A 26387-nucleotide genomic window follows, 5' to 3' on the forward strand; every position below is an offset into this window, starting at 1 on the left:
GAACTTACAGTAATAACAAAATTATTATACGCTGTAACATTTGGGTATTTTTTATTGTTAGACACAAGAAAACAACAACATATTCAATCAAAATTAGATTAAATGGGTAAGATGTAGATCATAGGTTGGTCATTTTGATAACAGTATGTATACAGAATTTATTTTAGTTTCGATTGTGTTAAAGGTAGATATTACGCTTATTTTTAAATAGACACAACTATCCAGTAAGTTTCCTGGAACCAACCCCAGTACCTTAGAGAAATGAGGTGTAAAGTTTTCTTACTCAAGGAAAAAACAACTTGCCACTCAGACTGAAAGGGTTTGAAGCCTTTGCTACTAGCAATCACAAGAACACTAGTTCCGAGCACTTTAACCACTCTGTAATGCTGTCATTTTTAAAAATCGCCATACACTTCATGTTTTTTAGTTAAAGTTACTAAATGTTATATTGCTCAATTTTTCAAATATTAAAACAATCTTAACTTTGGTCAACTTAAAATTAATTTTTTCAACAAACAAAACATTTAGAAAATGATGATTGTTTTCAGATGTATAACTTTCAATATAACAAACTATTGTGACTTTTTTCATAAAAAATGAGTATTTTTTATTTAAAAATCTACAGATAAAATATTTTGGGCACAATATAGTTTGTGTGAAAAAAATGTTTAGGTCTTTGACTAAAATATGTCAATTCTGACCAATTTTTAACACTGGTCACATCGAAATACGACAATTTGTGAAATAAGTGATGTTGAGTTTTAAACTTTTGTTTTACATTATATAAACTATGCATGTGACGAAAAAACTGGCCCAGTAAGTGATGCTCTGCTATATCATTTTTCAGTAAAAGGCATAGAATGTTTACCAATATTTTAACCATGCAAGCAATACAAAATAGATAGAAACTTAAACTTTCAAATGGTGTACACTATAAAAGGATCAAATCTACATCCATTAAAAATTTTGGGTTAATTTTTAGCCGTCCAGTTAGCTCAAGAAGTACAGCGTTGGACTGTAAATCAGGCGACCTGGGTTTAATTCTCCGATGGCGCAGAACAACTTTCATTGCGATTGTGAATGAAATCCTTTCTACACTTCATTTACACTGTAACCTCTGCTCTGGCATGTACAGAACATATCAGTTCCTTTGTGAAAGTTAAGGCAAATGGTGATGGTAAACTGCTTGAACGAACTTAACCATGGGAACAATGCGGTGGCTAGTCAAATATATAAGATGTAACAGGCTTTTTATAGTTTATGATGGTCAAGCCCGATGTCGATGCTTTGCCCAGAAGCAAATATATCTCAAATTGATGTCATATTTATTAAGGACTATGCAGTGGCTGACCTGTGCTCTGGTAAAATTTCAATGTAACAAACTTGTTTCGTGATCTAAACTACCAACGCCAACACCCATTTAGTTTTATTTGCTAATCTACATCTTTGATATATTCAGTGATACTGTAACTGTGTCAGGTGCAAGTCTGATATCTGTTAAACCAGTGTTTTTAAACTGTTATTTAAAAACATTTAAAATCTTGATTTTAACAAGAAAGACTGAAACAACTATCCCCAGAAATTGACAATAACCTATCATCATGGAAAATTAACAAAACAAATATGTTTAAGCGAATAATTATTTAAATATTAATTAAGAGTGACAAATTCACCGTCGTGTTAAAGTCAGATTTTGGTCTCTACGACGTACCCTCACAGATACAGATACAGAGAAATTTCTTACCAAATTTGTATATTTCTTCTTTGTCAACACCAGGAAGCTACTTTCGTTTTTGCAATCAAAATGAAATATTCGAATTATGTATTTTTTTTCGCGAAGACATTTTTATAAATGTTGATAAAGGCAGATGTAATATTAAACACACTTAATTACATTATGTTTTTAATGAATATAATAACATATCATTACAGCAAAATCAAATGAAAACAATGAAATTCTTATAGTGAAGAAAATGCGAGAACACGGCTACTGTCAGAATTGATTGCAAAATGGCGAAGCAGTCGGCGGAGTGGAAGAAAATCATTTCACAGCGGTTTTGAAACGACACGAAATAGACATGAATATCAAGAATTTCAGATTTAATTGATATACGTAAATATTTAGACATAACTGTCACCATGCATTTCTTATTCTTAATTTAGTACAATCTGTTTAAAATTACCATTTTTCCACAATTTTGGTACACAATAAGCTAAATTATGATAAAAATTAAAATAATTTATTTTATGTTTGCAAATTTCCTGGAGTTATCATAATTTAGTGTTTGTTTACAGTTTTGCCATTCAACCTCTGTTTGGTATCTAGACAGACGATGACTGTCTGCTGACTTCGATGAATGTTCTAGCCTAGGGTCTCCGCCCTACAGGCAAGTGCGAGTGACCCTTCAAATTTACTTGCCCTCCTTAAAATGGGGTGAGAGTGGTTTTCTCGAACTACCGGTTCGTTGATCTGATCTTTTATTACTTAATTTTATAAAGTGTGAACAATATCTATTCATTCTATCATTGTATAATGGCGCGTCAATTATCGCCGGTCTTAATGTGTGGCATATCACACATTTTCATGCAAGATATTGAAAATTTGTACCTATTATTTATTCTTTTCTTCAGTATAATAGTAATATTTACATAAAGCATAACACAATAAAAAGATCTCAGTAAACAATCAACATCATAGAAATATATATACAATATAAAAGTACCACCTGAAAAAACTAATAATGAGTCCAAATTTCTTTTAAGTTTTGTAAAAAAATTTTTAATTTTGTAAAGTTTTATACCTAGTCATAAGGTCAATTTCAGGTTTTCGTTAGAAAAACTTAATTTACATTAAATGTTTTGAAGAAACATCATCTGGAGAATCTTACTCACCCTGTTGGGTGAGTTTTGATCATTTTTTGTCAAGGCCTGTCCTGGATATATATAATCTCACCAGTGCACTGAACAGTATTAGTAAACCATGAAGGGGCTCTGTGCCGGTGGATAAATTTAAACAACTTGCCCCTTACTGCTGTGGGTTCGAATCCGGACAGCGACTTTGGATTCTTTCATGTGAGGAAGCTATCCAGCTAGCTTACGAAACGTCGGTGGTTCTACTCAGGTGCTTGTTCGTGCCTGACATAATACACGGAAGGGCACTTGTGGTCTTCCTCCACTAGTAAAGCTGGAATGTCGCCATAAATGACTATACTGTGTCGGTGTGACGTAAAACAATCAAACAAATAAACATGAAAAATCCTCAGCACTGACCAGATTTGAACGCTGGACCTCTCGATTACAATGTGACAATTTTTGTGTACACTCAATCACGACACTAAAGGGTTAACCAGCCCAACAAAAGGCTGTTGGAAATATCCTTTACATGACATGTTAATTGCTATAAAGCTTTACAGTATAAAGTCAAAAAGAGAATTCCCCAGTAGTGGGATTTTCAAACTGACTCTGGGATAAGGAATCGATGCTCTATTCTAGTCATGAAATTTAGATGCCATGTGATCAAATGAATGTCAGATTGTAACAGCATGTTTCGAAGATTGGCTTAAACCCCATTAACACAGACAATTAATCATGCTTTGTATACTGTATCTTTCTATTTATTAGATTATTTATATTTAACCAGGTTTTCCGAAGGAAAAAACTGGTTATTAGATTGAGGTTTGTCGGCGGGCGGGCGGATGGGCGGGCGGGCGTAAACAATTTCTTCTGTGCGCAACTCCTCCTACATTTTTCAACGGATTTTGACCAAACTTTCACAGAAGCTTTGTCATCAAGTGACCTGGCGCATATTGTCGGGGTTTTGTGATTGGATAATATTTGACCTAATTATGGCCCTTTGTTTTTTTTGCTTATATAGAATATATAGTGAATAATTTCTTCTGTGCCCAACTGTTCCTACATTTCTCAATGGATTTTGACCAAACTTTCACAGAAGCTTTGTCATCAAGTGACCTGGCGCATATTGTCGGGGTTTTGTGATTGGATAATATTTGACCTAATTATGGCCCTTTGTTTTTTTTGCTTATATAGAATATATAGTGAATAATTTCTTCTGTGCCCAACTGTTCCTACATTTCTCAATGGATTTTGACCAAACTTTCACAGAGGCTTTGTCATCAAGTGCCCTGGCGCATATTGTCAGGGTTTTGTGATTGGATAATATTTGACCTAATTATGGCCCTTTGTTTTTTTCCCAATATAGGATATATAGTGAACAATTTTCTGTGCGCAACTCCTCCTACATTTCTCAACGGAATTTGACCAAACTTTCACAGAGGCTTTGTCATCAAGTGCCTTAGGGCATATTGTCATGGTTTTGTGATTGTATAATATTTGACCTAATTATGGCCCTTTGTTTTTTTTCCTTATACAGATTATATAGTGAACAATTTTTACCATGCGCAACTTCTCCTACATTTCTCAACAGATTTTGACCAAACTTTCACAGAGGCTTTGTCATCAAGTGCCCTGGCGCACATTGTCGGGGTTTTGTGATTGGATAATATTTGACCTAATTATGGCCCTTTGTTATTTTTCCTTATACAGAATACATGTATATAGTGAGAAAATTTTTCTGTGCTGAACTCCTACATTTCTCAACGGATTTTGTTCAAACTTTCACAGTAGCTTTGTCATCCAGTGCCCTGGCGCATGTTGTTAGGGTTTTGTGATTGAATAATTTTTTATTTAATTATGGCCCTTTGTTTTTTTTCCTTTATATACAGAATATAATTATAGTGAACACTTCCTCTGTGGCAATTCCTCCTACATTATTCATGTTTTACATTGCTTATAGTTACATTGTTTGTTGCTTGTATTTGTATTTCAAATACAACATATTTATCTACAATGGTGATAATTGAAAACCTGGTTTCATGGCATTGCCATGTTTCTTGTTTAGATCATATATCAGGGCTTTTTTTCCTTCTAAAGGGGCCCCTCTAGGTCTGCTTCCCCAAAGAAAAATTCTTTAAAATCATGCAGTTTTCCCCAAAAATTGAATTTGCATCATTTTTTTTTTCTTCCCCTTTTGGAAATATACTGTGTCCCCAAAATTACGGGCAGGGCTGCTTCCCCAACCTGTGAAAAAAAGCCCTGTATCTATTGATATTATATTAATTGTGGGACAATAATTGGCATTTCAAAATTTCTTCAAGTGATTGATTTGCAAAGGCACAATTGCATCAAATATGTCACACAAGTTGATTATATAGAACAGGTCAAACAAACACCAATATGTCTGTTAATTTATAGTCATTGGTATTGAACACTGTGAAAAAAAATCCCTTCAACATATAAAAAAAATCATAGCAATATAATATTTTCAGGAATAATATCACAAAAACTGATGTACCACAGTATATTGCACATCCCTAGTCAATTGTAACATATCAAAGAGAGGGCTAGCAGAACATGTTTGCCCAATATTTACTTTTTGTCTTTCCCCTAATTCAGTGAGAAAGTATTTTGGTGTAAGAAATACAAGGATATTTCCACCTCACAGTGTGGCCATTCATTAGGGTTTTGACTGTTGAACTGTCCGTACAGAGCAGGGGCTTTTATCAGGGTGAGGGTATGGTTTTGGGTCAAAATTCTAAAATTCAAAGTTCTTGCTTTTATCCGGATGGGAGGACTGGGGTAACAATTAAGTGGTACTTAAATCAAGTGGCTTGCCAAATAAAAGATTATTATACTATATTTATAACAGCCATGTTTGCCAACTGTTTTCATTTTAATATAAATATTAATGGAGAAAAAATAGATTGTGACAATATCTTTACTTTTTTTTATAGAGAGCAAGCTATTTGAACAAGTTGCCACACTTAAGTCCAAAAATGTTCAGCTGACTGTTGAAACTGAAAGGTTGCGGGCAGACAATTTGAGTTTACAAATAAGAGCAGATAGTGGGTAAGTTGGTTGATGTTCATTTAGATTTATTTTTAAAGTGTTTAATTCTCATTTTTAGCTCACCTGACCACGAAGTTGTCAAGGTGAGGTATAGTGATGGGGCTATGTCCGGCAAAGTGCGTCGTTCGTCGTCAACAATTGGGTTGTTAACAGTCACAGTTTTGATTGGATCATTGTCAAACTTTGTCAGAATGTTTGTCTCAATGAAATACAGATCGAGTTCGAAGATGGGTTATCTCGAGTCAAAAACTAGGTCACAGGAGCTAAAAATAGAAAAAGCTTGTTAACACTCTAGTGGCTGCAGTTTTGATCCAAATATTCTGGAAATTTGTCAGGAAGGTTGTTTTGATGATTTCTAGGTCAAGTTCGAAGATGGGTCATCTCCGGTCAAAAACTAGGTCACAGGAGCTAAAAATAGAAAAAAGCTTGTTAACACTCTAGTGGCTGCAGTTTTGATCCAAATATTCTGGAAATTTGTCAGGAAGGTTGTTTTGATGATTTCTAGGTCAAGTTTGAAGATGGGTCATCTCTGGTCAAAAACTAGGTCACAGGAGCTAAAAATAGAAAAAGCTTGTTAACACTCTAGTGGCTGCAGTTTTGATCCAAGTATTCTGGAAATTTGTCAGGAAGGTTGTTTTGATGATTACTAGGTCAAGTTTGAATATGGGTCGTCTCCAGTCAAAAATTAGGTGACATTGCCCAAATATGGAATACCTTTTTAACACACTAGAGGTCACATTTTTGACTCAATTGTCATCAAACTTGGCCAGGATGCTTGTCTAAGACATTGCTTTGATGCGGTTGATGGGTCAGGGGAGTGATCCAGGGCCATCATGGTCCTCTTGTTTATTTGTCTCTTTTGATGAATTTTCTCTATTTGTAATTCTCAATCAAGGCTGGACCTACCATCCCCTGGAATACTAATCCCATTCTCTCCCTATTTAGCTATTAAACCGGCCTGTTTAGAAGAAAAAGTCATGCTTTAAGGTGCAAAAACTTTAATGTTGCTTATGTCTATCAACATGAAGTTTGGAATACTTCGTTATAATAAAGCTAGTTGTAAGACTAGTGGGCTTTATTCTGAAAGATGTATTTTCTAGAGTTACTTTTAAGTAGAATGATTTCAAGTTATCAAATGACAAGACACATTTGTTAGACATGAGAATATATTCTTAAAGCTAAATATTTCGAGTTATGCCACTTTTTAACGTAGAACTTTTGTTAAGATTGGCTATTGTTATTAAAATGATTTAAAGACATAGTACTTATTCCTGGTCTACTTGCAATAAGGGACAAGTCAAAGCTGAAGAAAGGGATTAAGTTGATCAGTTTTTCTAGATGTATGCCCCTTTTTAACAAAGAAAATAAACTTTTTATTGTAAGTCTGTACACATTACATACAAACTTGAACAAAATAGTCGTGAAATACCAAAATCAATCTGTCTTGTGTTGTATTCATTTAAAGTAATAATATATTTAATCATGAGTATACTTAGGAAATACATTGTTTGAAATTATGCATTTTAAGAATAATTATTGCAAGATTAACATTTGACAGTTATCAAATTTGGCAAATCAAGGGTATTAAGTCTGAATTTCATCCAAGTTTGTCTGCTTGTTATAACTTATACATACATGTGAACTCTCCCACTTTAAGTTGGAGACTCCCACTTTCTGCAGTCATATTTTTAAAGATTTTTCTAAAAATATGGGGTATTTTCACAACTTATAGAAATCTCCCTCTTTCTGATACCAGGACTTTCTTCTTTGTTTATTGCAAATTCTAAATCTCCCTCTTTTTTAAGAAAAATCTCCCACTTGATCATGTATGCTTATATCCCATTTTTTATTAACAGATAAAACTTAAGGATTAATTGAAACAATTTAGTTAACATGTTGTGAAAGGAATCAATCTATCTAGCTTTCAGAAGGTTGGTTATTTTTCTGTAACACCAGATCATGATGAAAGGGCACCTGTGGTCTCCTTCCACCAGTATAGCTGGGGGGTCACCATATTACCTTTGTAGTGTTAATATGACTTACAATTCAAGAAATTTATAACTAAACTATAATTGATGGTAGCGTATAATTGTGAGATATATATTTGTGTGATTTTAGGGGAGGTAGTGGAGGTGGAAGTAGCAATGAGAGGACACAACAACTTGAGCAAAAACTTTATAGATTACAAGAGGAACTCACAGAACTTCACAAACGAAGAGGGGAGGTAAGTCTGACATAACTTATGAAAGGTAAAAGGGAGGTAAGTCTGACATAACTTATGAAAGGTAAAGGGGAGGTAAGTCTGACATAACTTGATAAGGTAAAGGGGAGGCAAATCCGACAGCATTACACAAAAAGAGGGGAGGTAAGTCGGACAGCATTACACATATAGGGGAGATAAATTTAACATAACTTCACAGAGGGGAATTAGTCTGACAGAACATCACAAATGTAAAGGGAGTTAAATCTGACAGAACTTTACAAACATAGAGGTTAGGTCAGTCAACCTTTTATTGAGAAAGATTTTATTGGTATTGCTTGGTTTGTTCCCACTATAGGGGGGCATTTAGATTTACCCTTGTCCATCCGTCCGTCCTTCCGTCCGTTCTCTTTTTGTGTCGCAAGTAGCTAAAAAAGTTCCTGTAAGGTTTCATGACTCTAGGTCAATTACTTTTTGAGTTACGTGCGACACAAGTTGAAAATTGCAAATTTTTACTAAGTCAAGGGCAATAACTCTAAAAATACTAAATATATCCACATGAAAATACCCAGGTGCACAACTTCACATGTTGATCAACATTCCTGTAAGGTTTCATGACTCTAGGTAAAAGATTTTTAGTTTTAAACTTGGGCACATGTAGCCAAAAAAAAAATTTGACCTAGAGACATAAGATTGACAAACTGGTGGAGTGTGGGGGCACCTGTGTGCTATGGACACATTTCTAGTTAATGTCTACAAACGATTAATCTCCACGTTGTAGTGGTCACTATGACCCTCTTCTAATATTGTTTTACTTTTTACCATGTTTGTTTGAAAAATCTTTTCAGATATTATCTCCTTTCCTTCCAGAATGCCCAACAAATTATAGACCTAACCAGTGCAATGAAGGAGAAAGAAAAAGAATTACAGCTTAAAGATTCCAAGTAAGTTTTGATCGTGTACTCTGTTCAATAACCGTCTCTCAATGCCCCCACCACTTGGGGGAATACAGATATGCCCTTGTCCCTATCCTGTTATCTGTATGTAGACAGATTTGTGTCTAGTGTAACTCCAATCTTGTATACCTTAGTATTCTGACACAAATTTATTGATTGAAGATTGCCAGCCTTATAGCCACTGATCGAGCAAACGCAAAATTACTTTTGTTGTGTGGAACTCCAGAGGTTTACTGTCAGAGCCATAGAACATAAGTCAACATATTAATTTATACTCCTTGGTAATTTGTTGCAAGTTCATTGGAACCTTCATAGTGTAGCAAAAGTTCATCTGTTTTGATTACTCCACATACCATAAATCTGTTCTCAGCTGAATAATCCCAATACAAAAGCATCCGGTCCATTTTCATAGGCTGTCCAACTGTATTAGCTTTTACAGACTTTGGGAAGTTAATGAAATAATACTTATGTGTTTACATGTTTATGAATCTATTTTCAGTTTGATGGATGCATTAGCATTACAGAACAGTTTGAAAGCAGAAATAAAGCATTTAGAACACACAGTGTTTGAACTGGAGGCTACAAATCAGGTCAGTATTGTTCTCTTGATTTTGGTTTGTGTTCCCAAGTGTATTCTAAATTTATACTGGAACAGTGTAAAGGAATATGTATTTTGTGTCAGCTGTTATTGTCAACCCAATAAATGCAGATAAGGATGAGATAAGATAGAAGTTTTGTTACCCCTTGTTGAAAACTTCATGGATCCGCCATATAATAAAAACTTTCTATTTCAGACGTTGAAAGATGAGCATCAAGCTTTACAGATGGCGTTCACAGCTCTAGAGGAGAAGTATCGTAAGGTCCAGGACGAGAACAGTGAACTGATGGCTCGCTGGCTAACACAGAAAATGAAGGAAGCCGATATTATGAATCAAGAAAATGACAGATTTTTTAAGTAAGTATAGTGGGTTCACAAGATTCCACCTTCTAACATGCTATTAATAAAGAGAATTGATGAAAATATATTTAAATACATTTTAAGCATAGAGGTAATTTTCCTGACCTTATTTAGTGTATCAACATCATATATTATGTCATATGACGTCTAAGCATTCCTTTTAAATGCTGTGCATATATTGTGTAATAATACATTTGATCGCCGTGCCCTGTCTGTGTGATAGAGGAATAGTGTGAATGAAGCGTGTTAGAATTAAGTATTAATTTCTTTCAGATAAAAAAAACAAACAGTCCAATGAAAGTAACAATAATTAGATACTTTGATTAGCAAACTTTCAGACAGAAATATTTTAAGATTTCTGACCAAAATCTTATCATAATGCTCAAAAATTCAATATATCTAACTACAAATATAGTCTAGATATTTGTTACATATGTTATTACATATATAATAATTACGACTTTTTTGCACATAACTAAGGTGTGTTATATTGATATTTAACAATGGATATTTCAGACATAAACAAGAACGTTTGCAGAAAGATTTAGAAGATGCTGCCAGTGAACCTGTCCAGATCAAAGCTGAAGAGTAAGTTTTTAGCTTGACTATTCGATAAGAATAAGTAGAGATATACTTGTCGCCTGAGCGTCGACGTAACCACTTATGTTAAAGTTTTTGTAATACCTCAAATATTTTCAAAGTCCATTGACATATGGCTTTGAACCTTTGCACACTTGTTCAGCATCATGGCCCTAACCTGTAGACAGGAGAAGGTAACTCTATCAAGCATTTTGCCAGAATTATGCCCCTTTTTCGATTTAGAATTTACCTTAAAGTTTGCTAACCATCTCAGATATTTTCATATTTCATTGATATCTTGCTTTGAAACAAGTTAAAATTTTATACACTTCTTTGTGATCATAATAGGGCTCTCTCCAAGGCCTATTACATGGATTTGTAAAAAAAATTAGCCCTTTTGTAAACTTAAAAATTTTTACATTATCAAGGCTCTTTTACTATCAAGCTCTTTGAATAGTCGAGCATTCTGTCCTACCGACAGCTCTTGTTTTTTATACTTTCTGTTGAGTTATTTTACTTACATTTCCCAGCAAGAATTGTTTGCATAATAAACATTCCAAATGTACTATTTGCTTTTATTTGGCCTTATTAGCTTTTATTTGTATCAAGACTTTGTAGAATCAAGTGAGTTGTACCATACTGTAGGGGATGTTGTTTCTACAAATTCATTTGTATTGTTAACTTCAACAATCAGAATGGTTATATAGATTATTGGTAGCAAGTTTCTGTGATTGTTTCTTAAATAAGCTAAGCTTTTCTGAAATCATGCATTACTATAATTTGCTGCCATTGAAACATGCAATTAATAGAGAACAAATTAAATTTAGTGATATTTTGAAGTTAAACATGAAATGTGTATGTTGTTTTCAGGAATGCTGGTGTATATATGAGAGGTGTAACACCAATTTGTCTAAGTGCATCATTACCAACAAAAGCTCAATGTAAACTGGTGAGATTCTGCTTAATTAATATGATATTCTAGAAATCTCATTGTTTAATAATGAGTAATAAGTTTTACTCTTTCCCAGCTGATAATTTGTAATGAACAGGTCTGTTTTGATTTTAACTATTAAAAAGTAAGAGATTTTGATATGGAAATGTTGAAATTAACACTAATATTTTAGCTTATGATCATATTTGACAAACGTTCTGTCTGTGTGACATGGTTCTATTCTAGTGTTATAGGTATGTCATTGTCAGCAGTTGTATTGGAAAAGGTTAATTAATGTGTTGGTATTAAGAAATTTTGATTTGCAAAGGTCATTGTTAATTAGTAAAGCATCAATTTGCTATATTGTCAGTAAACTCTCCTTAAAAAAACTATTTGTACTTTAGGCTCTTTACTTGCAAGACAGTATAGATGGAAATTAAAAACATCACAAAATTGTATTGATAATTGTAATAGATCAAAACATGGCAGTTTGCAATACCGTAGGTTAAATTAAAGGCAAAGTTAAGCTGAACTCAGTATAATTGTCAGTATAATAATGAAAATAAATATTTCCAATCTTATATCAATATATACACTCTAGATAGTGGCATTCATCATTTACCACTGTTTCTTGTGGAGAAGTTGTCAATTATTTGTGAAACAACAAGTGCTTCATACTGGCTCAAATTAGAAAAACTAATTAGGGAAACATTTTGCTGGTTAATGAATGTGAAAGATTTAAAAAAAAATGTTGTTTGTTTTTTTCAGGATGCCCATGAGGGTGAGGTGAATGCTGTTTTATGGAGCCCAACAGGGAGTTTATTTGCAACAGGGGGATCCGACAGAAAAATCAAACTCTGGGATTATAATGGAGGTTAGCTTAAATTTCCATATTCATTGTAACTTTTGAAAACTGAACACCTGTGGGAGTAGCCAAAGAGTTCGGATTTTGGAAGATTCCTGAATTCAGAAGTTCAGAATTATTGGAACAAGTAGAAACATGAAACATCAATTGTTTATTTAGACATGATGTAAAATGTATGAATGTCCATCCAATAAAAATTTTAGGGGTGTAAATGTCCGCCCCTTCCAAAGATATGAGGGGGGAGGGGGCAAATATCAGTCACTGTAAAAAAATTGGGTCAAAAGTTGGGGGGAGAATGTCTGTTTACCAGAAGGGCCATGTACATTTTATACATTATCATAAATTTTTAGTTTAGGAAAAGATGAATAATTTGGTGTGTTATTGTACAACAGCATGTTTGAAACTTGTATTGTGACTGATTTTATTACAAGAGCATCAGAAAAGCTATCATGTACCATCAAATGCTCACTCACTTAACTAAGATATATTTTATTTTGACATGCTCATCTTGTTGAACATCATTAACCAAACAAGTAAAGGTTAACTTAGCATCAATTTGTCTATAAAAGTCTGGTAACATTGATGTGTTTCAAATAAAACTACAGAAAGGATTGGATATTGTAGAGGTAAGACTTGTCTGAGGAATGTATTTTATATCTATGTCTGTGAATTAAGATAAAATGTGGTCAACGCAGCTCAACCCAGTGATCATATACTCAGGCCGTACTGGATTACATCTGTTATCTTGATAGCAATTAACTGGTAAATACATGAAGTTGATTTGAACATGAAAGATTCACAATATATCATAGATAGATATGTTTAAGATATAAAACTCAATTGTTAATTAAACTTGTGTTTTTTCAGGTCAGTGTCAGTGTAAAGGGACATTACTGGGAAGTAATGCAGGTATTACTGCCCTTGAATTTGACTATGATGAGGCGTATATACTTGGTGCTTCAAACGATTATGCTAGTAGATTGTGGTCTTTATCTGATCAAAGATTAAGAGTAAGTTAGTTAGTTTATCAACATGTATTATGAAACAAAACACAACAAAATGATATTTTTACTTGTACATAAAATATTATTATACACAATTTTCTAATACAATAATTAAAATGTTTCATATATAGAGTTATACTTTCCAGAACCAGTCAGTACAGACAATACTGAGCAGTTATCTTGAGACAAACTGTGTTCTTATTAATATATATATATATTTTTTTTTTTTTTTTTTGTAACTTATATATTACATCATACATGGCGTGTGTTTTTCAGCATACGTTGACAGGTCACAGTGGGAAAGTTTTAACTGCCCAAATTTTTAGGTGATTCATCAAAAGTGGTAACTGGAAGCCATGACAGAACTTTAAAAATCTGGGACCTACATACTAGAGCATGTAAGCTTTATTATATTATCATACAGTCACCTATCTCTGTTGGAATACTAACAGAGATGTTGAATTATTTTATGTGAAGAAGCAAGTCTGCAAAAAATCAGTGGTTCAATCCAGGTGTCAGAAATAATGTATTTAAGCTTTAGAGTGGCTCTTGTTGTAGAAGAAGTTTTGTCAGTCATGGACACAGTATAATCTATCTAGTGATACTTTCAGCCATCACAAAGAACAACACCCACACCAGAAAAAAATTGTAGAACTCTTTTAGAGGTTATATGATATATTCTAACATGACCCTCATTTTTCACTATTGAATATAGAAGAAACAAAAGTGTGTGTTATCATGCAATAAAGTCAAAGTTGACGTTATATATTTAGACATGTGACGTAACCACTTAAAAAATCTGACGCCCTGAAAATAAGTAAGGAAACAGATCAGGTGCAATTTTGCTTAATATCAGATACAGCAGCATTTATTTGTTGATGTCATGTTAGAACCAAAATAATCCAAATCGGTGTATTTGTGCTTGATAACATCACTGTTTGTCGTTCGGATGTGCATCAAATCACTCGGGCTACGCCCTCGTGATATAATTTGTCGCATCTGTACTCCAAACAGAGATGTTATTGAGCGATAAAATCACTGTTTGGGATATATTATTTCTTAAATAACGGTATTGTGTAGTATCCAATTTGTTCTGTGACAGAGAATCTTCATACTGGTTGAGCCGTGACAACATTTATAGCTTTTTTCACTAAATGATTTAAAATGAGCAAAAATTACTGAAGATTACTGAAGAAAATGATGGCCTATGTCTGAAAAAGTAAATGCACACAGAGGCACCATCTGTCTTTTTCTCCACCATTGAAGATGAAAAGTCGCCTTAGACATTGTCCACTTAAAACCCAACAAAAAGTAGAACATTACAAAAATGAAGGAAATAGGTGAATCATATGGAAGGCAGATTTCTTTTAACAATATTTTAATTTTGTAGGTTCAAAAACAATATTTGCTGGATCAAGTTGCAATGATTTAGTGACATTACATGCAAGTAGTATAATCAGCGGCCATTTCGATAAGCGTGTAAGGTTTTGGGACCCTCGTGTAGACTCCACCATCAATGAGATTTCATTACATGGACGTATTACATCATTAGCTTTATCACCAGGTAAATGATATTATTTATTTCACATTTGATGAAATGTTATAAAGGATCTTCAAGTGTTGGTACCTTATGATCTTCCAGTATAAATCATTACTATTTTAACCCTGCCATATCATCTAGGGGAGGGGGCTATACAGGAAAAATCACTTTGTTGCATTGCTCAGTCTGTCTATCTTCATTGTGTCCACATTTTTACTATTAAAGATTTTCTTCAAACTTGGGTCAAATGCTCGCCTCAACTAGGCAGTAAGAACCTATATTGTCTCTGTTCTGGCTCAAGGTAAAGGTTAATCTGGCTTATCAAATGTCTGGCAAGTTTTAATCAGTAAGGACTATACTTTTTAAAGAATTCTTTTAATCTTGACTCAAATTTTCACCTCAACAAGTCACTGGCCAGAACTCATGCTGACACCCGGTCTGTTCAAGGGTAAGGTTCAAATGTCTGGCAATTTCCTGTCTGCTCTATAAAACTTGTACCCTATGAAAGATTTTCTTCATGATTAAATGTGCAGAATGAATAATATGATGCCTTTGTGCTGGTACAGTTGGAAGGTCACCATTCACATGCGATGCAAAAATTTTTTTTGATCACTATTAATCCTTTTATTCCTTGAAGGATTTTCTTTAAACTTGGCTCAAATGTCCATATCAAGTAGGTTAAGCGTAAGGCCCATGCCATTTGTGTGCCTGGCTGAAGGTCAAATGTCAGATAATTTTGTGCCCACTATATAGGGCTATTTACGTATGTTATTGCAAAGAAAATTTACAAATTATATTTATGAAGAGATGAACAAACGTTTTATAATCTTTGTTTTTACCTACAAGCATTGTACTATTATTGTATTTAAAAATCAAATATGATATTTAACTTCAGATAAGGCATCATTGTTGGCATGTACGAGGGAAGACACGTTAAAGGTGATAGATCTACGTATGAACCAAGTTTCCTATACATTAGTGTAAGTTGGAAGTTATTTCTGCATCATTATGTTATATATAATTATACAGTACATAAATTATAACTTTTGTTGCACTGGTTCTTTCTTAGCAATGTTTTTGTAAAATCATACTTTATAAAGAAATCAATTACATGATATCCTTGCATTTTAAAATATGAAATTATTTCATATATTGTCCATAAATCCTTTTTTGTGTGTGTCAAAAACTCTGTTTTGATGTGTTGATTTCTTTATTTTTTAGTTCTCCTGAAAGGACTTCACTTGAGAACTATTCAAAATTTGAATTTGTTGTCATTTTTACCTTGTCTATTTTGAAGGCACAGTCAAGCTGTTATGATCGCTGCATTGTCATTGTCATTCATGAACTGATGTAGCCTATTATTCAATCATGTTGAAAGTTACCAACAAGAAATTTTGAAAATTGGCTTATCATGACAATAGTGCAGTTGTTAGACAAGTGGCATTATTCTAAGAGCTATATCTTTTGGAGTTATTCCCCTTTCTTTCTTTGAATTTTTATCTGACAAGCAATAACAGCTCATGCTGTTATTATTATTTGAAATCTGCATGGTATTGTTAATATTTGTCTTAATGCTACTCTGTTTTGTATAAACTTACAATTATGGCTTGGTGAACCAACTTGTTTTTTTTTGTCCATAAATATATGCATTCATTATTTCAGAGCTGAAAATTTCAAAGTGGCATTTGACTATTCACGAGCAGTATTTAGGTAATTAGTTCAATCTCTCTTATTTGGTTGTATCTCTATTGTGTTCATTTTTATACCCCTGAAACAAAATTTTGGGGGGTATATAGGAGTCACTCGGTGGTCGGTGGGTCCAGCTGTCCGTTATATTTTCCTTGTCCGGAGCATAACTTGAAGACTAATGGTTGGAATTCAATATAACTTAATACAATGATCAAGAGGAAGTGCAGTGCACAAGAACCATTACGCCATCTTCACTTATTACAGAGTTATTGCCCTTTGTTACTTTTCCTTGTCCGGAGCATAACTTGAAAACTACAGGTTAGAATTCAAAACAACTTAATACAATGGTCAAGCACAATAAGGGGAAGTGTGGTGCACAAGAACCATAACTCTATCTAAAGTTATTATAGAGTTATTGCCCTTTGTTACTTTTCCTTGTCCAGAGCATAACTTGAAAACTACAGGTTGGAATTCAATATAACTTCATACAATGGTCAAGCACATTGAGAGGAAGTGCAGTGCACAAAAACCTAAACTCCATCTTGACTAATTACAGAGTTATTGCCCTTTGTTACTTTTCCATTGCTTTCTTTTGTCCGGACCATAACTTAAAGACTAATGGTTGGAATTCAATATAACTTCATACAATGGTCAAGCACATTGAGAGGAAGTGCAGTGCACAAGAACCATAACTCCATCTTGAATAATTACAAAGTTATTGCCCTTTGTTACTTTTACTTGTCTGGAGCATAACTTGAAAACTACTAGTTGGAATTCAATACAACTTCATACAATCGTCAAGCACATTAAGAGGAAGTGCAGTGCACAAAAACAATAACACCATTTGACAAATAAAAGAGTTATTGCCCTTTGATACTTTTCCTTGTCAGGTGCATAACTTAAAAACTAATGTTTAGAATTCAATGAAACTTCATTCAATGGTCAAGCGCAATGAGAGGAAATGCAGTGCTCAAGAAGCGTAACTCTTTTTGGACTTTTTACAAAGTAATTCAATAAAACTTCATCAATGGTCAACCACATTGAAAGGAAATGCAACATACAAGAAACACAACTATCTTTAATTGCCCACAACCATAACTCTATTTCAGTTCTTTTGCAAGGTATTCTGTTACTAGTGACTTCCTCATTTTCGAAGCAGTCTTGCGGGGGTATTAATCACATTTAGTGATAGTTCTAGTTTATCTTCAAGTTTAAGATTAACTCAGTGGTTGTGCACCATGTGTTGATTTTTTGAAGTGAAACATTTTTTTCTGTCCATAATTTTCTAGATGGTACAATTATCTCAGATATGCATTTTTAATGTAAAGGAGATATTGTAGTTCTTATTCTAAAATTTATTTCATTCTTTATTATGCTCCTGAAGGGTGAGGATATAGTCGCCGCTTAATTATGCTTCCGAAGGGTAAGCATATAGTCCCAGCTTTGTCTGTCCGTTTGTCTGCACTACATCTAACTGTAAACAGAACAAAAGAGAACAATAGAGTTCATTTCGTAACAATAGAGTAAGGGGCCATGGGCCCTCTATTAAACATTAGAAAATAACAAAAGAAATGTCCCCTTATTCCATTTCGTCCGGACGTCCGTCCGTCCGCTATTCATGTCTGGAACATAACTTTGAAACAACAAGAGGTATCAATATGAAACCTTGTAGGTAGATAGATCTCATTGAGTAGAATTGCAGTGCAAAAGAACCATAACTCTGTCTTACCTAATTTTAGAGTTATTGCCCTTTGTTCATTTTTACACTTTGAACTTTGTCCGGGACATTACTCTTAAACCATAAGAGATATCAACGTGAAATTCTGTAGTTAGATAGATCTCATTGAGTAGAAATGCAATAGATCTCATTGAGTAGAATTGCGGTGCAAAAGAATCATAACTCTGCCTTGCCAAATTTTGGAGTTATTGCCCTTTGTTAATTTTTACACTTTGAACTTTGTCGGTGACGTAACTCTGACACTACAAGAGGTATACTTTTCTGTGTCCAAAACCATTTTGGGGAGCATCACCCGGTCCAACCGGTTCTTCTTCAATGTGATATCATGGTATTATCATATCAATATTCAGGTTTCATTTTACACTACTATTAATCTTTATCTGTATGCATATCTTAGATGTTAAACCATGTTGTTTTACAGCCCTGATGGTAGCTATGCCATGGCAGGATCCTCTGATGGTACTCTATATGTTTGGAACATACAGAAAGGCAAGGTTGAACGAATGCTAAAAGAACATACGTAAGACATGCATTATCTTATATATTCATGTATATACTATATGCTCATGTTGTAATCATATATTTATGTCATTAGGGGGCATCTGAGGCAGAGTGGTTAACATCGTTGACTTAAACCACTTGCCCTTCACTGCTGTGGGTTTAAATCCCAACAGGGACTTTGAATTCATTCATGTGAGAAAGCTATCCAGCAAGCTCACAGAACACCAGTGGTTCTACTCTGGTGCCTGTTTATTCCTGAAATAATGCACAAGTTCCTGCAATGTAAAACCCAAACAAAAGCATGTTTATGTCCTTCTTTCCAATCTAAAAATCTTTACATGTTGTTATCATGCTATACATCTAAGAATATGATAATAAAATGTTGAAATAAGAAAACAACAATAAAAATTATGTAAAAAGCTTGCAAAGCTAAACAATTCATGAATAATCATCAGAGTATTGGCTCTTTGTATTAACACACATTATACAAGGTAATGTTAAGTACAAATGTATGTTTATGTTTTCAGGCATGCAATCATGGCTTGTTCTTGGCATCCATCAGGTTCGGTTATCCTCAGTTCAGAAAAACAGAAGAAGGTTATCCTGTGGTCCGATATTTAATTGCGACAGAAAAAAACTCCAAAACATTTCAGATTTTATGTGTTCAAATCCATGGATGTTTATAGGTGTGAAAATATTCATTACATAAACAGACTGTTAAAAGTGTGTGGAGACTATACAATTACTAAAGAATAAATGTCACATTTTTTGTCAAAATGTCCAAGCATAGAAATCCCTGATTACTGAAATACTCTTAAATTGTGGTATATTTCCAAACAAAAATAATTATACCAGCTTAGTGTAAGAGATGTCAGGATGTCTGTATTAAGCTGTTTGCTAGTTACCTAAAATAGTATAATGCCAACAGTCCTCAAATTATTCAAAAGTTGTCTGTGAAAACCTACTAATTTACAACATTTCAACATTTTGGGAGATTGTAGGTAAAACAGTAAAGATTGTAGGTAAAACAGTAGAGATTGTAGGTAAAACAGTAGAGATTATAGGTAAAACAGTATTAACAGTTTCTAAATGCTTAAATTTTTCTTGAAATAGAACCAGAAGTATTTCTATTGACTGTAAATAGTTGTACACATGTTCTACTTTTATTGTTACTCATGAACTTACTGAGATATGTTCACTGAATTCAGTGTACTGTATGAATTCATGTCTGTTAAAATTTAGTGATAAATGTTGCTAAGAAAAGTTTTATTAGGCATTTTAAACTTCAGTCATGACCATGTGTTGATTTTTTTACATGACAAGAGTGTTATAATGGCCCTAAATCGCTCACTTGCAAATATATATTACATTTTTCTTGGGTGAACTGAACTTTTTTGATAAGGTAACAATCTTTAATCTTGTCTTTTCACAGATAAACCAGTTACTGTATAGCAGTCACCTTTTATCCATTCTTTATGAAGTTTAAACATGCCTTTTTTTAAAAGCTGACTGTTTAAATCAAATTATTTCCTCAAGAGTATGTACTAGGGCTCAGCAATTTTATTGATTTCTTCTCTTAGGGGAAACTGGCAAGATTATTTCTTTATTGACTTCCTGTAGTAACATGTGCTTGTAATGCATTTTTGTATCTTTACTATATAATGGATACTTTTAAAATCTTATTTACCTTTTTATATGCCCAAAAGGGCATATTATGTTATACCCCCTGGCGTCCGTCTGTCCGTCCGTCCATCCGTTAGCAATTTGGTTTCCGGAGCATAACTTAAGTTCCATTTGACCCACAATGTTCAAACTTCATAGGATGATTGTCCATATTGGGTAGAAGACACGTATTGATTTTGGTGTCGCAAGGTCAAAGTCACTTTTACCTTAATGAAAACAGTTTCTAAAGCATAACTTAAGTTCCATTTGGCCCACAATATTCAAACTTCATAGTATGATTGTGCATTTTGGATAGAAGACCCCTATTGATTTTTGGGTCACAAGGTCAAAGCTTAAGGTCACTATTACCTTAAAATTGAAAATAGTTTCCGGAGCATAACTAAAGCTCCATTTGGCCCACAATATTCAAACTCCTTAAATGATTGTCCATATAAGGTAAAAGACCCCTATTGATTTTGGGTCATTATTAATAATTTAAGTATTAATCAACCTAAAGCTGTAAAATTTTATAGGATGATCAGCTAATTCCCATGTCTTACAAATGCTTCATGCTTACCAAAAAAAAAAAAAAACACTTTCGGGCATATAATGCTCCGCCTAGCAGTGCTCTTGTTCATTATAATTTTGTTCTATGTATACATCTTTTTTTTCATTTCCCTTTAAATACAATGTATTAGGAAATTTTATAGTGCATAATCTTGAGTAGGTATCAAACAACAATAATTCTTGTAGATCAGACTGACATTCCTGTATATCAGACTGATAATTCTGTTAGTTTCACACATGCTGGATAATTTATCTGACATGGAAGATTCCATCTGAGTTGCAGGCTATAATGTCCTGTTAGTGCATTTTATGAATGAACACATTCTGGCTATGATGGTCATTTGACTGTTCTGTTAAAAATGAAGCTGAACATTTTTATGCTACTTTATTAAAAGATAATTGACATTAATTAAAAGATAATTGACATTAATTTAATTAAAAAAAAATTTAATTCATTGAGGTAAGAAATATGAAATATGGTAGAATATTCAAGAAAAATATTTCACATGTTGTTTGTAGTTCAGATCAGAATGTCCGACAAAAGCATCACTTCCACCCAAGAGGCACATAGTATTACCCTCATGACAGATTTTTCAAACCTCAACTCATGACTTAAATTATCAATAATGGATTATTTCATATAAAGGAATGATTAAATGTTGCTAGATCATAGAAGTATAAATCTGTGTAAATTAAATAAAAATTGTATTTTAGGCATATTGATTATATGTTTATATAATGACAGTATATATAAGGTTTTTGAGAATGAGGGTAAAATGATGTCATGATTTTATATAAGATTACTTTCTTTGACTTGAATTTTTTTTTCGTCTCCAAGTTTTTGAGCACACTAGATTTCAGCACAAAAAGGCTTAGTTTAACTCGGTTTCAATGTGAGCATAAATAGTAACTGACATGTCGCTGGTTTAAGTGTGAGCATAAATAGTAACTGACATGTCGCCAGTTTCAATGTGAGCATAAATAGTAACTGACAGGTCGCCGGTAGTCAAACCAGCTTGATTCATGTCTAGCTGGATTTTAAAGTGACATTATCAATTCTGAATAAATAATGTAACTAAAAAGATTGACTTTTATAATGGTGATTGACCAATAATTAAAATTGAAAAATGTTAAGAATAAGATATAAAACTACCTAAGTCTAAAAAAAATTTGTGGGTCAAATGGATTATTATTTTTGAATAGTAAAATATATAGTTGAACCCAATTATGGCAAAATGTAATTATGACATTTACCATTGCACTCAACAATTTTGCACTTTGATGGGCATAATGTCACACTTTATATTGTTGGATTTTGAGAATTTAACCCATTACGTTATATACACGCCTTTTAACGCCTTTTCCCCCTTCCCCCCCCCCCCCCCTCCCGTTTTTGTTGTCTCAAATGATGAAAAAAATGTCTTATTTAGGCCCCCAACACTTGTTTTTGTTTGAGAAATGTTGTTAAAAAAAGTGACCTCTTTTTCGGCGCGGCCCCCAAACCAAAAGTTACATCAGGGGGTTGCCAGAAGGGGGATGTGCCTGTTTGGGGGATTTGAAGGGGGGGCGGAGTCCCCCTCATCGCCAAGAAAATTTTGGACTTGTGAGAGGCTATAAATGACCCCAGATTGATCATAAGGTAACGTGTAACCAACGCTGAAAAGCATTTGACTCTATCTCAATCCATTGAGAAGTTGCAGCACTTTGAAATCAATTTTGATGGTAAAAATCAACGCAAAATAGTGATTTTTGGCAATTTTGAGATGTCCCCTCGTTGCCATGGTAACAGAAAATTTTAGCCTGAGCATGTTGTTGCAAGGGCAATGGTCCAGTCAACATTTGTGCCAAGTTTGATTAGTGTTGAAGCAGTTTTTATAGTATTATAGCAATTTGAACTTGTAACGGGAGACTTTTCAATGAAAACAGCCATTTTTCACAAAATGCTCATGAAGTAATGGGTTAAATACTTTAAATTGTTGGATGCTAGATTTTGAAAAATTTAAAAATACTATAATGGACTGTCTCAAATACAATGCAGGCTAAATGTATTATTCATGTTTATGTCATGTATGTTGCTCACAATGTTTATATTTTTTATTAGTATTTATTACATACGCAAATAGTTTTAATGATGTTTATTTCTAAATACTAGTACATTTTTTTTCCACACATATTTGTTCTTTAAATGTTAATCAAAACTACAGTACATTCAGTAAAATATAAAACTTCTTTTTTAATTTCTGAGTTTGATAAAGAATGAGAATTCTGTAAATATTACATATTGCTAGTGTTTAATTGAAGCCCTGATAATATTGATGCTAATATGATTTTTAAAAAACAATCACTTTTCTGTTAATTTTTAATCATGAAATAATTGCCAGCAGATTAATGTATTATAGTCTCAATTTAATTTTATGAAATATTTTTTAAATTAGAAAATGCCAGAAATATCACAGTACTCTTTGAGTTATATAAAAACCACAATTGTGTTTTTATTAAAACATTAAATGGATTATTTTATAAAAGAAAAACATCAAGTAGCCCAACAAAAAGCAACAACAAACAAACAGAAAGTTAACCTTATGTTTGTAACCTGATGCTGTTTCTTCTCCTTGAAGTTCTTCACAAATGTCAATACTGCCCTCTGTGTTAGCTAGTAGTACAGTGGGGAATGATATTAAGGTGAAAAAATGAACTGTGACAACTTTGAATGCCCTATACCTTCATTGAACCATTGTTACTGTAATTTTTGTTGAACTACATGTATTTTGTATGTTATTGGAATATATACAAGCATATTACATAACATTTTTTTTCATTTGTTTGGCCTATACATTAAATTTTTTCCGCTTATATTTACCTCTTTTTCTGTGCATGCAATTTGTATGAAGTGATAATTTTGTAGATGATAAATTCTGCAGAAATTATTGTTTGTTCTTTGGAACTTAGTGAACTTAGTAGGTGACAGGTTATTTAGTAATATAGTAAACCAAACATGTCAGGTCAGTATATTATTTTACAATCATGGTAAGTTTTGGTGCATGTTACTAGGATATTTGTTTATTTTCCTTTATTATACGAAATTTAACCTTGCTAATGGATGAAAAAAGTTTGTATACATGATTTACTCAAATGAAATGTGAAAAATAATATTTAGAGCTTCATATGAAACTATTGTTTATTGTAAAGAACTGTTTATTTATATATTAGATTTGCAAATTTTTCACTCCAAGTTCTTTATTTAGGAAATACGTATCAGTTTAGCTCGACTATATAACTTATTCCTAATCATCAATGACATTTTATGTGACAAGGTTCATAACTCTTGAAGCAATATTTTCAGATTTATCTCTCTTGAATTTAGGATTTTCTTTAACATTATTGTAACTTCTTTACGTTTAAAGGTATCTACTTCAAACTTCAAATATATATTTCTTATCATTACCACATGTTGTGTGACAAAGTTCATAACTCTAGCATGACTATTTCCGGAATTGTTCCCCTTATACTTGGAATTTATGTTAACAAATGTTATTTTTTTACTATAACTTCATACATAATTCTACATAATTGATTTTTTTTTCATAGTTTTATCTTCCTTACTGCGTCCAGTATTTTGTTAGTGGAGCTTCGCTGTCTCCTGTGACAGCTCTTGTTTAATGTATTGTTTAAGAAATAGATATCAATTTTTTAGTTTGTTGTTGTAGAATAATGCAGGTTAGAGTTCATATGTGTAGAAATATAGTAGGCCCAAGTGATTCAATGCAAAGCATTTGAACGATAAACTGTGCATTATCATACTAAAACAAAAGAAAAGTAAATATCTGTTACATTCTATCATGCTTATAAAAAGTTGAAGTGATAAAGTAATGTTGAATTACATTGAACAGAGAATTATTTTCCTAGACGTCATTTTGGTTTATTGATGTCATATCTGACATCATAATTATGGCGTTTAAGCATTCCTTTTTTATGCTGTGTATATTATGTATAATAATGCACTTGACTGATTTCTAATGTGAAGTGTATTAGAATTGATATTATTGCATGGTCTATATTGTTCATTATTTTAATGTTCAGTTTAAATAACTAATTTCGTACCCCTTAAAGGAATTAGGTGTATATTATTTCCTCTCCTGTATGCTAGTTGTTAAGACTATTTTTTTGCCACTTGTTTTCCAAAGAAACCAAATTTATACCTTGTATATTTCTTTCATTGCTGTTTTTTTTATTTGCTGAATTCTTTTATTCTGTGATAATAGTATAACAAATTTATTATTCTTTAATAAAAAGTGGATTAATGAGGATGTTTGTTTAGTTATCCTTAAAGCCTTTATTTTCACATAAATCAAGGCACAGGAGTGTAATAAAGCCATTTAGTAAAAACAATATGACACTAGTGTAGTAACACTTTGATGTGACATCATTTGCGTTATATACAAACATAGCGTTTAAAGTGCTCTCTTAGTGTTACAATATAGGTGTGTCAATGAAAAATGACTAATTTGTTTAAACTGCTCTTATTTCGAAAATGTGATAAATAGAATATTATATTTGTGTAGATTTAATACTAAATTTATTGAACTCCTTGAATAAAACAATTAACCTACACTCATTCAATATCCTCCATATATAGTCTGGATGATGTGTATTGTCCCTTCATATTCCAATAAACTGATACATCATCAGTGAATATATTTCATGAAGTTCAGCTAGCATGGACAAATGGGAAAGGAGAAAGAATTTGGGCAACATCTATGTCACGGAGGTTCACATTGATGTGTTGGGATAAATGAGACCCACATGCCATGTAAATGTTGATCTATTGAGGGCAATGATTATTAGTAACCAAATTTATCAAGAAGTTAAAAAGGGATATGACTCATAAAAGTTTTGCTTTACGGATAATGACCCTGATCTTACAACTGTGCAATGTCATAATAATCAACTATTACAAGTTTCATGTTGATTTTAAAGTTTAGAAAACATTACAAATTGTAAGTTAACAAGGGACATTACTCCAAAAGTTTAGCTTTCAGAATAATGTTCCTTGTCTTACAACTGTGCCTTGTCATTATGAAGAATTATTTCAAGTTTTATGTTAATATCTTTCATAGTATTAAAATTATTCTACTTATTAAATAGGCAATTTTTACAAAAATTCAAAATTAAGAAGGGACGAAACTTCAAAAATGTAGCTTTCAGGCTTATTGCCCTTTAGCTTACAGCTACACTTTGTCCTGATAAGGAAGTGTCCCAAGTTTGGTGCTGG

General features: G+C 32.9%; 1 pseudogene; it reads left to right on the top strand.

Annotated features, from left to right (window-relative positions):
* The first annotated feature begins 1276 nt into the window (after positions 1-1276).
* Positions 1277-22456, top strand: LOC132750532 (autophagy-related protein 16-1-like; annotated as a pseudogene).
* Positions 22457-26387: the final 3931 nt, after the last annotated feature.

This window comes from Ruditapes philippinarum, unplaced genomic scaffold (assembly GCF_026571515.1).
Source record: "Ruditapes philippinarum isolate M1 unplaced genomic scaffold, ASM2657151v2 ctg1652_1_1_1_1, whole genome shotgun sequence".
Classification (NCBI taxonomy): Eukaryota; Metazoa; Mollusca; class Bivalvia; order Venerida; family Veneridae; genus Ruditapes; species Ruditapes philippinarum.